This window comes from Lactuca sativa, chromosome 5, assembly GCF_002870075.4.
Source record: "Lactuca sativa cultivar Salinas chromosome 5, Lsat_Salinas_v11, whole genome shotgun sequence".
NCBI classification, from domain to species: domain Eukaryota; kingdom Viridiplantae; phylum Streptophyta; class Magnoliopsida; order Asterales; family Asteraceae; genus Lactuca; species Lactuca sativa.
In genome coordinates, this window is record NC_056627.2 from 216,526,071 (window position 1) to 216,543,642 (window position 17,572).

The 17,572-nt window shown below is 33.4% G+C and overlaps 1 pseudogene; it reads right to left on the reverse strand.

The window, feature by feature from the left end:
* Positions 1 to 616: 616 nt before the first annotated feature.
* LOC111895042 (uncharacterized) lies at positions 617 to 1,703 on the reverse strand (annotated as a pseudogene).
* Positions 1,704 to 17,572: the final 15,869 nt, after the last annotated feature.

A 17,572-nucleotide genomic window follows, 5' to 3' on the forward strand; every position in this document is an offset into this window, starting at 1 on the left:
TATATTTCTAGCTTTTTTTAATTTTTTTTTAATTTTTTTTTTTATTTTTACCTTTGATACGTATCTTAGGTTGTGAGTACTGAGTAAAGCAAGACGCATGTTTCTGTCATGTAAAACTAACACATTGGGTCCAGTATACAGACTTAAATGAATGATAAACATGTGAAACGCATTTATCGTATAAAATAATACTAACTTTCATCATTTTAAGTGGTCCTTGCTTTCGTCTAGACTCTCTTTGTCCCTTAGTTTATCAAGTTAACCATCACACTCCCTCATGGTTTTAAATAGAAGAAAACGTATGTTGATTCGGTTTTTCGATTTTCGGATTTATTGGTTTTTTGTTTTTGTATTTTAAATCTAATTATAACTAAACCATATAAGGTTTGGTTTAATCGGTTTCGGTTTATACTGTTATGTTTTATTCAGTTCAGTTTCCAGGCTAAAACAAATAAAATTCTGCAGGTAAAAATAAATATTAAACCAAAATTAAAAATAACAATATAATGAATAATCAGTTTTATGAAATTATTTAACAATGAATATATAAACAATCATACGTTAATATTTACATTAAAAATAACTTCAATACTATATATTTATCAAATTCATAACAAAATAATAACTTAAAAGTTAATATATTAATAATCATATGTTAATATTCACATTAAAATTTACTTCAATACTATACATATTAAATTAATAGTTAAATAATAACATAAAAATAATATTCTCACATCGAATACAAAATTGCAAAAATGGTCCCTGTGGTATACAAATGTGGAATTGGTCCTCAGATTTAACTTCCGTTAACTTGTTGATGTTAACCCCCCTCATGTGCCTCCCACATGAGGGTATATTTGTCTTTTCACTTGTAAGGGACCATTTTTGCAATTGAAAAAAATATATCCCCATTTTAAAAAAAAGAAAATAATAACTATTTATATATTTTAATAATTAAAAAATAAAAGATATTTCCCTCTCTCTCAAGAATAGTATCCCTCAAACCTCTGTTCAAAAAACGATGTTTCTGATTTTGAATTCTGAATTCCATCGCCAAGATAATCCTTCATGACATCCCTCAAATCTTCGAATTTATTGTAGTTTGTAAAAAACATACTCATCAATTTCTTCAATTCATCATCTCCAAGATCATCAGTGAAAGGTCTAATGGGGATTGCGTTTTCCGGTTGAAAACTATAGGATTAGGGTTATCGTCAACAAATCATATCCTTCTTCAAATCCCGCCCTAGATCTGATAAATCTTTAACAAACCTACCCTCGAATTCCTTACATGAATTCTGATACAATCTGTGTGAAATCAAATCCCTGTAATCTAATTTATTCAAAACAAACGAAGTATATTCCCCGATTCCAACTATGAAAACCATAATTTAGTAGTTATTTGTGCCTAGGAACCGAAGAAATTCGTCAACAAATGGGCGTTTCAGCACATAGAAATCAACTCTTTCTCCATCCAACAATGGCCTCACTAAGAAATCATAAGTTCCCGGAGGTGATACTCCGGTTGCAGGTGTGGAATGGATTAGGAATTCATCAAGGTCAAGGAACACAGTTTTTTGATCAGGGGAGTTTGGTGGTAGGAGGGTGGCGGTAGATTCCTGGAAGAGCGAGCGGTGGTAGATTCCTGGAAGAGCGAGTGGCGGACGGTAGCGATCTGATTGTCGGTGGAGTTGGGGGTTTTGATGGAGGATTTACTCTTGGGAGTGGCAATACGAAAGAGTTTGGAGATGAGTTTGATGAGGCGGCGGCGGCAGGTGTAGAAGGATTAATTGATGGAGGCACCTACTATGGAGGTTGTCTTGGTGGCGGTGGTGATGGGAGTCTTCTTGCGGCAGCGGAGGTTACGGTTGGCCGGAGATCCTTTTGACTTCTTAGCTTTGAGGGATACTCTTTTATATATATATATATATATATATATATATATATATATATATATATATATATATATATATATATGTATATCTTTTATTTTTTAATTATTAAAATAAATAAATAGGTATTATTTTATTTTTTTTTAAATAGGGATATATTTTTTTCAATTGTAGAAATGATCCCTTATAAGTGAAAAGACAAATATACCCTCACATGGGAGGCACATGAGGGGGTTAACAGCAACAACTTAACAGAAGTTAAATCCGAGGACCAATTCCACATACAAACCACTCCAAAAAGACCATGAATCCAAAAAACTCAGAGTTTGGATTAAAACCCCAAAAATTTGCATACCAGAGGGACCATTTTTGCAATTTTGTGTTTATAAAATGGTTTTATTTGAAATTATATATATATATATATATATATATATATATATATATATATATATATATATAGTGGGTTTATTTGAAAACTTGGAGTTTGGATTAAAACCCTGACTTTTTTGGCTTTATGGTCCTTTTAAGTTAGTTTTATTGCGTTTTTGGTCCCTCTGAATAGTGAAAGGACTGTAATACCCTTGGGTTATTTATTTTTCATTTCTTTTTAAATCTAATATTTATATTAATAATTAATAAATTAAGAAGGGACTCACCTTCTCTCTCTCTCTCTCTCTCTCTCTCTCTCCATCGACATCCTCTTCTAAACATTATCATCTCCATTACAGCCATATATTTAAAATTTGTCAAAACATGCTTCTTCAATCCATCCGTAAACACATGTAGAAAAAAATACTTGATTATCTTCTTGCACAAGATCCTCAAGCGATCCTAAAACGATATGCAAACGATTATCTTCTTGAAAAAGACCTATCTCTTGTTTTAAACATCAAAAGACCTCTTCAGGAACGAAAACCCAAATTATATATGTGTCAATCAGTACCTCTAGTTTTAGATTCTGTCATCGAGTCCGATCCTTTCAGATTTAGGGTTCATCGAGTTCAAGCCTTGTTGATACAATGTTCATCGAGTTCACCAGTAACAGGTAACACAACCCCAAATCTCTGATGTAGGTGTCCCTTCCCCATTCCGATTTGATGTAATTTTGGCGAAGAAAATGGGTATATAGAGTACCTCAACTTCAAAAATCATCTAGGGGTACACAGATCCTCATGGGATGGATATATGATTGCATGAACAATTCCTAGTCTTACACCAACGCCCTTTATTGTCGACATCATGATATTTCCTCCTCTTGTTTTGTAAACTGGGGCTCAACTACCATCACAGAAAACCTGCAAATGCGTTCCATAATTGAAGATGGAGATTTTTTTGGTCAATCTAACTCTAATTCAGAAGTTTCTCCATCAACTAGAGGTAGCAATTCAAGCTCCATGAAGTGTTTCAACACCAAAACAATTAGATTAGGAACAGGGGCACAAGGTATTCAAAGAGAGGGAATTCAAGAAACTTTTGTTTTGGAAATAAATTTATGTATGTTCATCCCCAAAAATCAATTTATGTATGTGCTCATGTGTATATTTCGTTCTTGCAGATGGGTTTTTAGAGAGATAGAGAGAGAAAGCGAGAGAGAGAGAGAGAGAGAGAGGCCTTATATTTTAATTTAATAAAACATTAAATTAAATAGAAAAATGATAAAAAAAAATACCAGGAGGGCATATTAGTCATTTCAATTTGGCAAGGGACCTTTTCCACATACAAAGTAGCTTAAAAGGACCATCAATCCAAAAAAATCGAGGTTTAGACCAAACCTCAGAAAAAATGCATACCACAGGAACCATTTTTGCAGTTTTGTCATATATATATATATATATATATATATATATATATATATATATATATATATATATATATATATATAACTAAAACTAACCAAATAAGGTATCTTTAATCGGTTAACCAAACTAAATTAGCCGAAAACCAAATAACCCGAACCAAATAAACCAAACATAATTTTGTTCGGTTTGATTATTAGGTTTTGGTTTTTTTCACACCCTACTTATAGTCTCTTTATATAACGAATTTTCTTTATTTATAAAAACTAAAATTAAGATATCTTCTTAACGATTAACTTATTTAAATTTAAAAAGTTTGTAGTACTGTTAGGTAAATGTGGAGAACAATTTGTTAGCATATTATTATAGAGTAATGTTATAGAAAACCTTATATATTGTATTTTTTCTAGGTTAAACATCGACATATTTTTGATGAAAAAGACTTTGTATTTTTTCATTTTTTGCAATTTGGCCATTTTAGTTAAGGGTGTTATTTAGTTGGTTTTTTTGGTTTTCGGTTTATACGGTTCCGTGTTATTGGTTTTTTATATCTTAAAACTTACGATAATCAAACCAAATAAATTCCAGTTAATCTGTTTTGATTAATTCGGCTACAATTTATTTGGTTTAGTTTACCGGTTAAGCCAAATAAAATTTCTTATGTAACAATAAATATCAAAATATAATAATAAATTCTTTGTAAAAGTTTTACCAAATGAAAAAAAATTATACATAACATATTATATTCTTTTTTCATGATATATTAGCTTTAGGTAGGTATTAATGGAGCCACACAAGTTGTAGATGCATGTTAATATAACTTTTTTTTCATATATGAAGAGGAAATAAATATCCAAAGGTTAATTGAGATTTGACTAATTACTTGTTTCTTTTTAATATAAAATAAAAACAATTATATATTTATAATAGTTGATAATTAACTAATGAGTTATGAAAATATTTTTTAGTAACTATCTACCAATTTAAATAAAAAATTATAATTTACAAATATAAACTATAAAATATATATTAATTAGATAGTCTATTTGGTTTTTTTTGTTTAATAAAAATCATGAAAATTTAACCAAAACCGAACTAAATAATTTATCCTTATTCGGTTAAACAAATCGAATTAACCGCACAACCAAATAACCCGAACCAAATAAACCAAACATTATTTGGTTCGGTTTGGTTATTATTGGTTTTCTATTATACCCGTAATTTTAGTTGATTTTTTTTTGAAAAACTTGTCAAGTGTGAAGGTTTTTACGGGAAATTTTTTTGATGGTTTTTGGAAAAATGAAAAAAAAAATCAATATCTTTTTCAAAAAAGATAAAAGTTTAATTTTAATCTAAAAAAGAATATTATTTTATTATGTTATTACTAGGCAAATACCAATGTGTTGCACAAAATTCACCTATATAATTGAAATATTTAGAAATATATGTTTTTTTAAACATATGAATTGGCTTGTTATTAATTTTGATCTCATAGTTCTTATACTATGTTGATATAAAATATTGATTATTTTGAATTATATGATAAACCAGACTTCAATCAAAACTATATAAGCTCAATCGTCTCAATGACATATACCCACAAGTTACTCACAAACCAAATTAAATATAATACTATATGGTTTAATGTTATTTATAGTTGTTATGGTTAATTATTAAAAAAATATCGTTTCTTAACATTTGAATTTTTTTCATTTTAATTATTTAAAAGATAAAACATTGTTTTTGTTTATAAAAGTAACAATATAATTTTTTTTTTATATAATATTACATTTTAAGTTTGTTGCTGTAAGTTATTTTTAAGCTATTTATTTGGAACAACTTAATGATTATGAAAAATAATTTTAGAAATATTTTTAATTAATTTGGGATTACAATTTATGTTTTTCATGGAAAATATCTCTTTTATAATATAGTATAGACATAGATAGATTGTAACACAATTTTATGAATACAATGTTATTAATTGTTAAAATAATGAAAATCTGATAATATAATTCATACGATTTTTGTTTATACAGACAAATAAGTCTAAAGATTGTGGTGATATTTTTCCTATGGAAAAAATGTGTCACTCAGGTGTCATGTAAACTTTTACCATTTTTGTCACAATTTGTCGGTGGGTGGGGTGTGCGGATATTTTTCACAACCAATTTTTTTTTAAAAAGTTCAAAAGATGTAAAAATTACTATTAAAACAAAAAACATAAATATTAATTAAAATAACATAATATATCATTTAAATTTAAAAACATTACATTTAATTTAACAAACATAAAACGAAATTTAAAATAACTAACTTAATAATGTAGAAATGCTAATCCATAGAACAAACAATCTTTCGATCCGAATATTCGTCTATATCATTATTGAGTGGCTCATTCAAATCAATTTGATTAATTTGATATATAGGTTCTGCCAAATCACTGCAAAGCTCATGATGTTGGTGAGTGTCACGTATCACCAATGATCTTGCATGCAGGGAACAGCTGATATTGTCACACTTAAGGATGCATTTTCATTTTCTTTTTATACTGACAAATCATTTTTCCCTCGTATTCCAAAGTCATATTATGTAAAATGACACATGAATACATAATACAACCGAGCTTTTCCACCATTCGAGGGTGTGTCGAATTTTGTAGCATACGTCAACGCTTCATGAGGACTCCAAATGCTCGTTCGACATCCTTTCTAGTTTTTTCTTGAAATGTTTTATACTTTATGCATTTCAAATCACCTAGACGTGTTAGTGTTTTCACAAACACAACGAAGTCAGGGTAAATAACATCGACAAGATAATACCGATAGTCATATGTCGTTTAATTTACTTGAAATTAACAGTGAGGTGTTGACCCACCACAAAAGGTATTGAATATATGTGACATGTATAAAACATGTGTATTGTTGATTGAGCCAGGAGGACAAAAATATGAATTCCAAATCAAAAGAACTTCTAGCACAACAACTTCAAGTATGATTGTAGGGTGACCCTTATCATCGCGTGTAAATTGCCATTACCATTAAATAGGACAACCACTCCATGCCCAAAAACTTCCAAGTATCACAGAAAATCCATCAACATCTGCACAGTGAGCATATAATGATTGAATGTAAGTAAAAGTAGGCTTACACAAATACCTTTGATCATAAATAGTGACAACACATCTGCAAAAATCCTCCAACTTTCCCTTCCTACCCGCTCAAAATTTTGAAAATATTCTTCTTCTTCTTCTTCTTCTTCTTCTTCTTCTTCTTCTTCCTCCTCCTCCTCCTCCTCCTCATAGACCATTTATATAATCGTTTCCCATGGGAATGGTTTAGATGAATGGGTATATATATATATATATATATATATATATATATATATATATATATATATATATATATATATATATATATAGGTTGTAAAGTTAATAAAATAGAAACAATTCATTCGAAACGATCACAAGCCCCAAACCGTCGAATTCTTCATCGGTGACCCTATGCCAATTGCATAATTTCGTCGACAACAAATCCTGCACTGGAACCACCAGAAACAACTGTTCATCATCATTGGATCTGTTGGGTCGCCACCAGGTGTATTGGTTTACCACCTGGTATATAGGATTGTATATGAGCGAAGACGGTTTCGAGAAGGGAAAATCAAGCCACCTGTGACAACCACCATTTATAGTGTAGATTTGTGAACAAGTGGAGATGGTGGCTCCATCTCCATCTCTGTGTGTGTGTCACATCAGCACACAAAAATGTGTGTGTTTTGTGTTTCTCTTCTCCACCTGGTGTTTCTACAAGACTTGATCACTCTTATATTTGTCTGCATGACTATATTTGGTTACTATTATATTTTCATGCATGACTATCATTAAAGTCATCTCAACTATTAAAATAACACATCCTTAATCGACGATAGCAAGTTTAACAAGTTTTCGATGACTTCTTAGGTGGATTAATGACTTTATTCGGTAAGAAACTATGTCATGTGTATATGGTTGGTCTTTCTATAAATGATTTGTGATTAAAGTGACATCCTCTACTAAAAACTATCAGTTTGACCATGGGTGTTCATTTCATATTATTTTCAAAATAATGATATGAATAGTTTAAAGTAAATTAAAATTTGATCTAAAATTTCGAATTAAAATTCACTTGAACTGATTTTTATAATTCAACATTTAGAGTTGATACATTTGAAAATTACAAAATCTTAACAATAAATCCGCAAATAAGTCAATGTCATGTTATCTTAGTCAACAATAATATAAGAAATATATGCAAATAATTTGTTTGTCAATTAAAATTCATAAATACTATTTTGCAGACGATTAAGTTTGAAAAATAATGATATGAAATTTAAAATAATAATCGGTGTTGGACCAAACATTTCAATGTAATTTGGATGGTTCATATCATATTTTAAATTTTCTTATACTATTGATATTCATATTTTGCAAATTAACTTAAATGAACGCCCATCTGTCAAAATGGTGTTTTTAGTTGAACGTGTTGAAACATCCCTCACTAAGGTAGTTTTAAAAATACTTTTAAAATCATGTTATTTTGTATTTAAAGGTTTTCAAGTTCAAATAGTGCAAAAAATACAGTCCAAAGTCCAAAACAACTATACTTTGTTTAAAATGACGAGGTGAAATCACTTAACATCATTACATAGGTCAAGATTACCAGAAAATTTGTGGCCGTCAAACTATCATCATTATCTTCTACAAAATTTCTCTAAGGTCTTCAATGTAAGTATATATAAAAGTATACTTAGGCAATGGAATTTTTAGTGGGAATACTTGAGGTAGACTCATTTAGGGTAGTAATCATGTTAATTATTACACTCGATTCAAAACTCCAAAATCAATTTACAATCAATAAAGTTTCCAAAGGTTGAATAAAGGGTACTATAGTCCTAAAACCAAAGTTAAAAAGGTTTAGTAACCTATAAACCAAAGTACGAGTGTTTAATAACCCACAAACCAATTCAGAGGGTTTAATCACCCTAAAACCAAAGTTAAAGGGTTTGCTAACTCGTAATCCATAATCAAGTTCCAATATAAAAAAAAGTACTAACAATGGTTAACCAAATAATATCAAAATATATATAATAATTCCAATATAAAAAAGTGTTAACAACAGTTAAGTAAGTAAGATAAAATTATCTCAAATAATTCAACAAGTCAAAATGGGATAATTCATTCAACGATAACAACAACAACAATGCAATATACATATATCCTATTCCCAAGTCAATCTCAAAAGTCCAAGCTCAAAATGCTGGTTCAATTTTGGGCTAGTCTAGTATAGAGTCATAATATATAGTGGAATCACTCTACTCAGTACACCATATCACACATGTTCTATTAGGCTAGTCATATTGTGAACCATCCCACAAGACCCAAAAAAGAGGTCACGAACATTTCTTTTCAATATTGATGATTATCTAGAAATATAATTACTCCAACTTTATCAAATCACTTATGGATACCATGAATGAATCTTAAGGTCTCCCATCCTAATTCAATACACATAAGAATGTCAAAATATTCTGAAATAAACAAGTTTTCAAATAATCAAAACATCTCTATTAAATATTATTAACAACTTGTATGTTATTCCATCTTTTTATATTTTATGTTACTCATTAATCACCACCCATTTACATAATCAAATGGTTACAAAATGAGCATATACCCTGACATGGATTCACAATACATGTTATACTTCTATGACGATTGAAGAAAACATCTTAGCTTAGTGTCCTAGATGCCTACTAAGTAGTCAAGGTGCCTTACTAATATGCCAAAAAGTCTTAATATGGAATCCAAACATCCGCTTAGATGTTGGTCTAACCAATCTTCTATTTTAGCATTGTACTTTTCTCTCATTTGCATCCATACTTTTTGAATATTTACTGATGATGTCTAATAGTTATTATGACAAAAAATAACTTCATTTGATGCTAGTTATATCTCATAACATTAATTAATTAACAAGTTAATAACTTAATGATTCAATGAGTACAAACGTATACACATGAAAACATAAAATGCCCACATAACAATATATTCTTAGTGACTTATGGTTATATCTAATTGTTCTTTTCATTCGATGATCATAATTGACCCTTCAAAATCGTAATCAAAAAATGGATTCTAATCCAAATCTTATCTTTATCTCATGATGTAATTCCGTAAAACGTGATTCTGGTCTTACAAATGGAATTAAGATGCATGAATCCAACAAATATGTTTATGAGATCAAAACATTTATTTTACCTTTTTAGTACTTCAAAACCATTACAAATCCATTTCCATTGCGTCGATTTTATTATATTAAAACATTTAATGAATCAAATTCACTTACAAATTATTACATCCGTTTCTAATGGCATTACACCATTGTAATCACTAACTAATCTTATAAACATTATGATTAATTGAATCACAGTAGAAGAAATAAGTAACAAAATCATTATACAAAATCTAACCCTAGATTCATAAATTACTTTTAGATTTTGATATTAAGCTTATGTACAAGCCATTAACACTAATATACATATTCACCAATTAAAGTTTCGAATCCTTAATTCCATTCTTAGTGTTCGAATCAAACACTTTATGGAGAAGTGTTGATACATTAGTGATTTAAAACTTTTTTCAAGCATCAAAACCTTCACAACTTTTTTATTAAATCATGAAACTCAAATTTCATTAGAAAGCTTTATAACTTCGCCAATTTCTTCAATCCAAAACAACTAATGGAATGGATATTAAAGCTAAGATTCAGGAACTAAAAGTAAATTAAGATAGAAACTCAATTGTAACATCATTAATCTACACAGTTACATATTTAATTTGGGGAACCAAATCCTAGATCAAATTTTAAAATAATCAGTGAAGAGGAATACCTTCTCAAGGTTTTACAACTTCAGCATAACTTCTCTTGCTTAAGTTTCATTCAAGTCCCTCTTTAATTTCCCCTTCCCCTCTCAATCATCATGTATAAATCTTCTCCTCTATAGATCAATTTCTAACTCAGATAAGGGAGGGGGAGCTATTAGACAAATATAGTTCTTGTACCATTATGTATTTATTCATTAGTTAGAGGGGTGTTCATGTAAGTTCTTTATTAATTAGAGAGGTGTTCTTGTAACTTATTTTCCTATTTATATCACCGTAAATCATCGTTCACATAGAGTTTTTCATTAACTCTCATATGGTATCAAGCCTTGTAACTCCCAACCTTCTTTTTCCTTCCCTCTAGAATCGTCCCTCCCATGTTCTTCCTCTCCCGCCCATCAACTTTCCTCACCCTTCAGCTTCATCATCATGTCCGACTCTAATGCTTCCTCTCCCTCTCTCTATTAACACCATTTTGCATCTCATCACTATTCGTCTTTCTTCATCAAATTACCTTCCGTGGAAGAATCAAATGATCCCTCTTTTACAATACCAGCAACTTCTCGGTCATGCTGACGGCTCCGTTCCGTCCCCACCACCCTCCATTGGTTGATAACAAGCCGAACTTGAATCCGGCGTTGGCAGAGTGGGTCTCCACCGATCAGAGGTCTGTTATTATTCTTCAAGCTTCTCTCACAGAAGAAGCTTTTTCTGAGATTGTGGGCCTCTCAACAGCTCGTGACATTTGGGTATCCCTTGAAGCCGCCTATGGCAACTCCTCCTTAGAGCGTGCCCAAAATCTCCGTGATCAACTACGCCATCTTACCAAGGGTTCCTCCACCGTTTCAGAATTTGGCAGAAAATTCAAGTCCATTTGTAATCAACTTGATGCCATTAGTCATGGGGTGGAGGAAGCTGACAAAACTCATTGGTTTCTTTGCGGTCTTGGTGCCTCGTTGAGAATTTTTCCACCACCATTCATGCTTCTAGGGCTGTTTTTCGGTTTCGAGACTTGTTGGCTCGTGCCGAGGGTCATGAAATTTTTCTCAAATCCATTCACAGTGACACCACTCCCTCGGTTGCTTTTTTATGCCGACGCTACTCCCTCCTTGGGTTCGAATGGTGGTCGGGGTCGGGGTGGTCGCGGTTGTGGACACCGGCCTCCTCATTGTCAACTTTGTCTTCAAAATGGCCACTACGCGAACCGGTGCCCTCAACTTCAATATTTTGCGTGCCCTTCACCCGTGCGTGATGTTGTTCTCGCCAAAGCTTTTTTAACCAAGTGTCAAGTTACTCCTTCCGGTCCAGATTGATTTGTTGATTTCGGCACCTCCGATCACATGGTGTCTTCCGCCGGATCAGTGTCTAATGTCGAGCCGTATGGTGGTGACACTTCGGTCCAATTTGGAAATGGTAATACACTCCACATCTCTTCTATTGGTTCTTCCAAAATTGCTAATGGTATTCACTTGCGGGATGTTGTGGTGGTTCCCCGCCTCACCAAAAATTTACTATCCATTAGTAAACTAACGTGTGACAATCCTGTGGATGTTCGTTTCTCCTCTTCTTCGTTTTTTATTCAGGATCGAACAACGAAGTAGGTCCTAGCACAAGGAAAATGTGATCGTGGCCTTTATGTTCTAGCCACTTCTCCCAAAGCTTATGCGTTTTTTGCCGGATCCAAGCCACATGCCTCTTTTAAACTTTGGCACTCCAGATTGGGACATGTGTCTTTTGACACTATTTCTATGTTAAATAAACTTGGAATTTTATTTGTTTCTAGTGTGTTGCCGAAACCGAATATTTGCTCTCCTTGTGAACTTGATAAGTCTCGTCACTTGCCATTTTCTAATAATAATAAACGCGCTTTACATATATTGGATTTGGTGCATTGTGATCTATGGGGGCCGTCACCCGTTTCGTCGATTAATTCATTTCGCTACTATGTCTCTTTTGTGGACGATTGTTCGCGATTTACATGGTTGTATCTACTGAAGGCCAAATCAGAATTTTATGATGTTTTCGTCTCATTTCTCACTGTTGTGGAAAATCAATTTTCCACCAAACTTAAAGTTTTTCAAAGTGATGGGGGTACGTAAATTTTAAACTATCGTGTGAAGGGCTTATTAAACTCGCGTGGCATTTTTCATTAGATTTCTTGCCCGTACACCCCACAACAAAACGGACGAGGCGAACGCAAGCATCGGCATATAATTAAAACGGGCCTTGCCATGATGTTTCATGGTCACATACCCACCTCTTATTGGGTTCACGCCTTTAGCACCGCGATGTATATTATTAATTGCTTGCCTTCAAAAGTTCTTGGCTATCAATCTCCTTTTGAGATGTTGTTTGGTTGGGTGCCATCTTATGATAATTTTCGCCCGTTCAGGTGTCGGGTCTACCCTTATTTGTGGGATTATTCGGCTCATAAATTGTCTCCACGGAGCATTCCCTGCGTTTTTCTTGGATATCACTCCCAATAAAAAGGCTACTTCTCTCTTGTTCCAAGATCCTCGCACATTTACATCACATGCCATGCACGATTTGATGAGTTGTGTTTTCCTTTTGACACCACTGCCACGCACACTGCAATCGTTGATTTACCGCTTCAATCTTTTTTGGATGATTTTCCAGGTGTGTCCGTGCCCGCTGCTGTCTCAAACTGTACTCCACCGGCCTCGCCTCCAACTCCATGTACTGTATGCGATGATCCTCCCATGCCGTCATCACCAGTCGATCCCCCGAACCCGATCATGCTTCTACAGTGTCTACCTCAGACTCCTCTTCCGCTGCCTCAGACTCTGATCACGACTCCGAAACTGAACCTACATCAGGTTTTGATTCGGGTCTGTAGCTACCCGATGTTGAGGTTGTTTCCTCCTCGCCCTCTACTCCATCAGCATCGACTCCTGTTGCTCCTATCGGGCACCCCATGACCACTCGAGCAAAATCTGGGATTTTTAAACCAATGCATTGGGCAGAGCTTTCTCATACATTTGATGGTGGGTTTTATGCTGCTCTGTTTGCCTCTGCTGACCCAACAACGCATATTGAGGCTCTTAGGGATTCCAAATGGGTTGACTCCATGGGCTCTGAAATGCATGCACTTTCACAGAATCACACTTGGTCTTTGGTTCCCCGTCCTGCTAACACGAATGTGGTGGGGTGCCGTTGGATTTTTCGGACCAAGTACTTAGCCGATGGCTCTATTGATCGACATAAAGCTCGCCTTGTTGTTCAAGGTTTTAGTCAAATTCCCGGTCTCAACTTTTCTCATACTTTTAGCCCGGTGGTGAAGGCAAAAACCGTCCGGGTTGTCTTGACTATTGTTGTTATTCATAACTGGCCACTTCACCAGCTTGATGTCAACAACGCCTTCCTTCATGGCTACTTTTCTGTTACAGTGTATATGCGGCAACCACCAGGGTTCAAGGATCCTCGTTTCACTAATCATGTTTTCATGCTTAACAAGGCCATTTATGGCCTCAAACAAGCTCCTAGGGCATGGTTTCATCGCCTAAGCTCCTTTATTATGGCAAATGGGTTCACTTGCAGTCGTGCGGATCCCTCTTTGTTTGTGTTTCAAAGTGGTGCTTGTCTCTTATACTTACTCGTATATGTGTATGACCTTATCCTAACAGGCTCTGACTCGGTTGTTATTCGCTCTTTTATCTCCAAGCTTCACACAGAATTCAAGATCAAGGATCTCGGTCACCTCAGCTACTTTCTCTGTTTGGAAACCAAGCGTCTTTCGTCCAGATTGTTTCTTAGCCAGTCCAAGTATGCTCATGCTATTGTTTCCCGTGCTGGCCTACTTGAGTCAAAGCCCGTGGCGACCCCTCTATCCCCGAGTGTCTTTTTTTTTGCATCTGGTATACCTTATAAGGATCTGACCCATTATCGTTCTCTTGTTGGAGCTTTGCAATATTTGACCATCACCCGTCCTGATATTTCTTATCTCGTTAATCAGGTTAGCCAGTTTCTTTAGGCTCCTACTATTGATCACTATCAGGCGGTCAAACAGCTTATCCGATATGTTAAGGGAACCCTCTCCTATGGTCTTACTTTTTCGAGACCTACATCTACGAACCTTGTTGGTTATTCTGATGCGGATTGGGCTCGTTGTTTGGATATGTGTCGGTCCACCTATGGGTACTCGATCTTCCGGGGGGGGGGGGGGGGGGGGTAATCTTGTATCCTAGAGCGCCAAAAAGCAGCCTACGGTCTCTCGCTCCAGCTGTGAATCTGAATATCGAGCCATGGCTAACACTGCTGCTGAACTCATATGGATTACTCACTTGTTGTGTGAGCTTCACTTTCTTCCCATTGGTCGTCCGACCATCTTGTGTGATAATCAGAGTGCCTATTTCTCACACAAAACCCAGTGTCTCATAAGCGTGCCAAATGTATCGTTCTTGACTACCATTTTGTTCATGAGCTCGTTGTATCTGGGAAACTCGTTACCATGTTTGTTCCTACCAAGCTTCAGGTAGCGGACATTTTTACTAAGAGTCTTCCACGACAACAATTTGAACAGTTTCGTCACATGCTTCGCCTTGGACCGCCACCGATTCGCTTGAAGGGGGATATTAGACAAATATAGTTCTTGCACCATTATGTATTTATTCATTAGTTAGAGGGGTGTTCTTATAAGTTATTTATTAGTTAGAGGGGTGTTCTTGTAACTTATTTTCTTATTTATATCATCGTAACTCTCGTGTGTATCTGGTTCACAGTTTTTCATTAACTCTCATTGGAGCTAGTTACTCTAATTCTCTTATCATTTGCCAAGAATAACCCTCATAATTCCACTTTTCTAACAATTTACACGAGGAGTTTTAGAGAAACTTTTATCGTTTAGATATTTTACCCATTCTAACTCATTAGCTATGTCAAATCTAGTTAACACCAGTTTGGTATGTTTGAAATTTTTACTTCATCCATCATAATGTGTAAATCTTGATTCTATTAATCTTTTAAATAAATTCTCAACGATAAATCTATCATCTTTATTTATATTAGCCAAATTATATTTAATATAATTGATTTGTTTTATTCTTATTATAATATCTTTCACCAAAATAGCCAAAAAAAATGTACAAAGCCAAAAAACAAAACGTTAAAATGAATCCCACCTTAAGGATGATTTTGTCTTTAGAATCATAACTTTAAGACTAACGATTGTTACTTTTCCAACTTTATATGCGATGAAATATCATCAATAGTTGAGTTCTCGATCGTTGTAAAAATAATTAGAAGTTTATGATACAGGGATCGAGGCTTTTTTGACAACTATAAGAATATGATTTAATTTTATAATAATATTAACAATAATATGTGACAAACAAATATTATATATATATATATATATATATATATATATATATATATATATATATATATATATATATATATATATATATATATATATATATATATATATACTCACACACATGCACGTGATGGTAATTAATGAAACATTATATTTGGATAGACTTAAAATAACAATAACAAACATACATGGTAGTACAATCTTGCTATTGTGTTAATTTCCGACAAAGAAGGTAATCTTAATGAGTTATATATACACCAACAAAAAAAAAAATAACTCTCAACTAAAAATGGTTAAGTATATACTTTAAGTGATAAAGCAATGATTTCAAAAGTGTGAAAGCAATGAACTGCGCAGAAAAGGTTTGAGAACTCAAACATTGAATTAACTTAAGATCAATGTTTGATAATAATAAAGATTTAGTCAAGTCTAGTAAACCAGTCTTGTCACGGAATATAAGATGATCAACAAAGTGCTCAATAATAAATGATAATAGTAATAAGTATGAACAATGTAAAGTGATTTAAGAACAAGAAGAATGTAAGAGAGTGATTAACTGAATGATTCTTGATATATGTGAAAAGGTGAAAAAACCACACTTTGATTCAAAGGATGACTTCTCCTTAAAATGTCAAGGTATAACTACAAGACGAAACTGACAAAGTGCGCATGGGTTGAGAGACACCTAAAGATCAATAGACTGGCACATCAATTATTGTTCATATTGTCTCTTGTACAACACTACAAAACAATAAGAACCACACAAAAAGGTACTTACAACATTAAATGAATTACAGAAACCAAATACTTCAGCACTAAGATGTATCTCAGGCATATCTTCAATTTGGAATAGCTTCAATTTTGACAGAGCCACATGTGTCCATTGAATATTTATTCAAAAGTTCGGAAATGTATTTTTCTTGATGAATGAAGATTCCTTTGTTGGTCTATTTAACTTACAATTTGAGGAAGAATCTTAATTCATGATTCATACTCATTTGGAATCAACTAACCATTAGTTTAGCAAAGTCATCAACCATCGTCGAATCAATTAGTCCAAAATGATATCGTCGACAAAAATTTGTACTAACATGAAATGTTTCCCATTTGTTCTTCGAAATAATGTGGGATCAAGAATTCCTATTTGAAAACTGGAACACTTCAAAAAATCAGTGAGTGTTATACCAGGCGCAATGAGCTTGTTTGAGGCCATAAACAACTTTTTCGAGTTTGTAGCAATTGTTTTGATATGAAAGATTCACAAACCCAGGAGGTTGTAGAAGATATACTTCACTATCAAGTTCACCATTGAGAAAATCACTCTTAATGTCCATTTCATAAACTTTAAAGCCTTTGTGAGCAGCAAAAGCGAGAAAGACTCGGATAGCTTCAAGATGGGCAACATGATCAAATGTGTCGTCGTTGTCTAGTCCTTCGATCTGAGTAAATCCTTTAGCTACCAATCCTGCTTTGTTTCGAATTATAACTCCAGCTTCATTGAGCTCTTTTCAGAAGACCCGTCTCGTACCAATAATAGGGTGTTCCTAAGGTGGAGGGACAAGATTCCATACTTGATTTCTGTCAAATTTTGCTAGCTCTTCTTGCATGGCTATCATCTAATCCG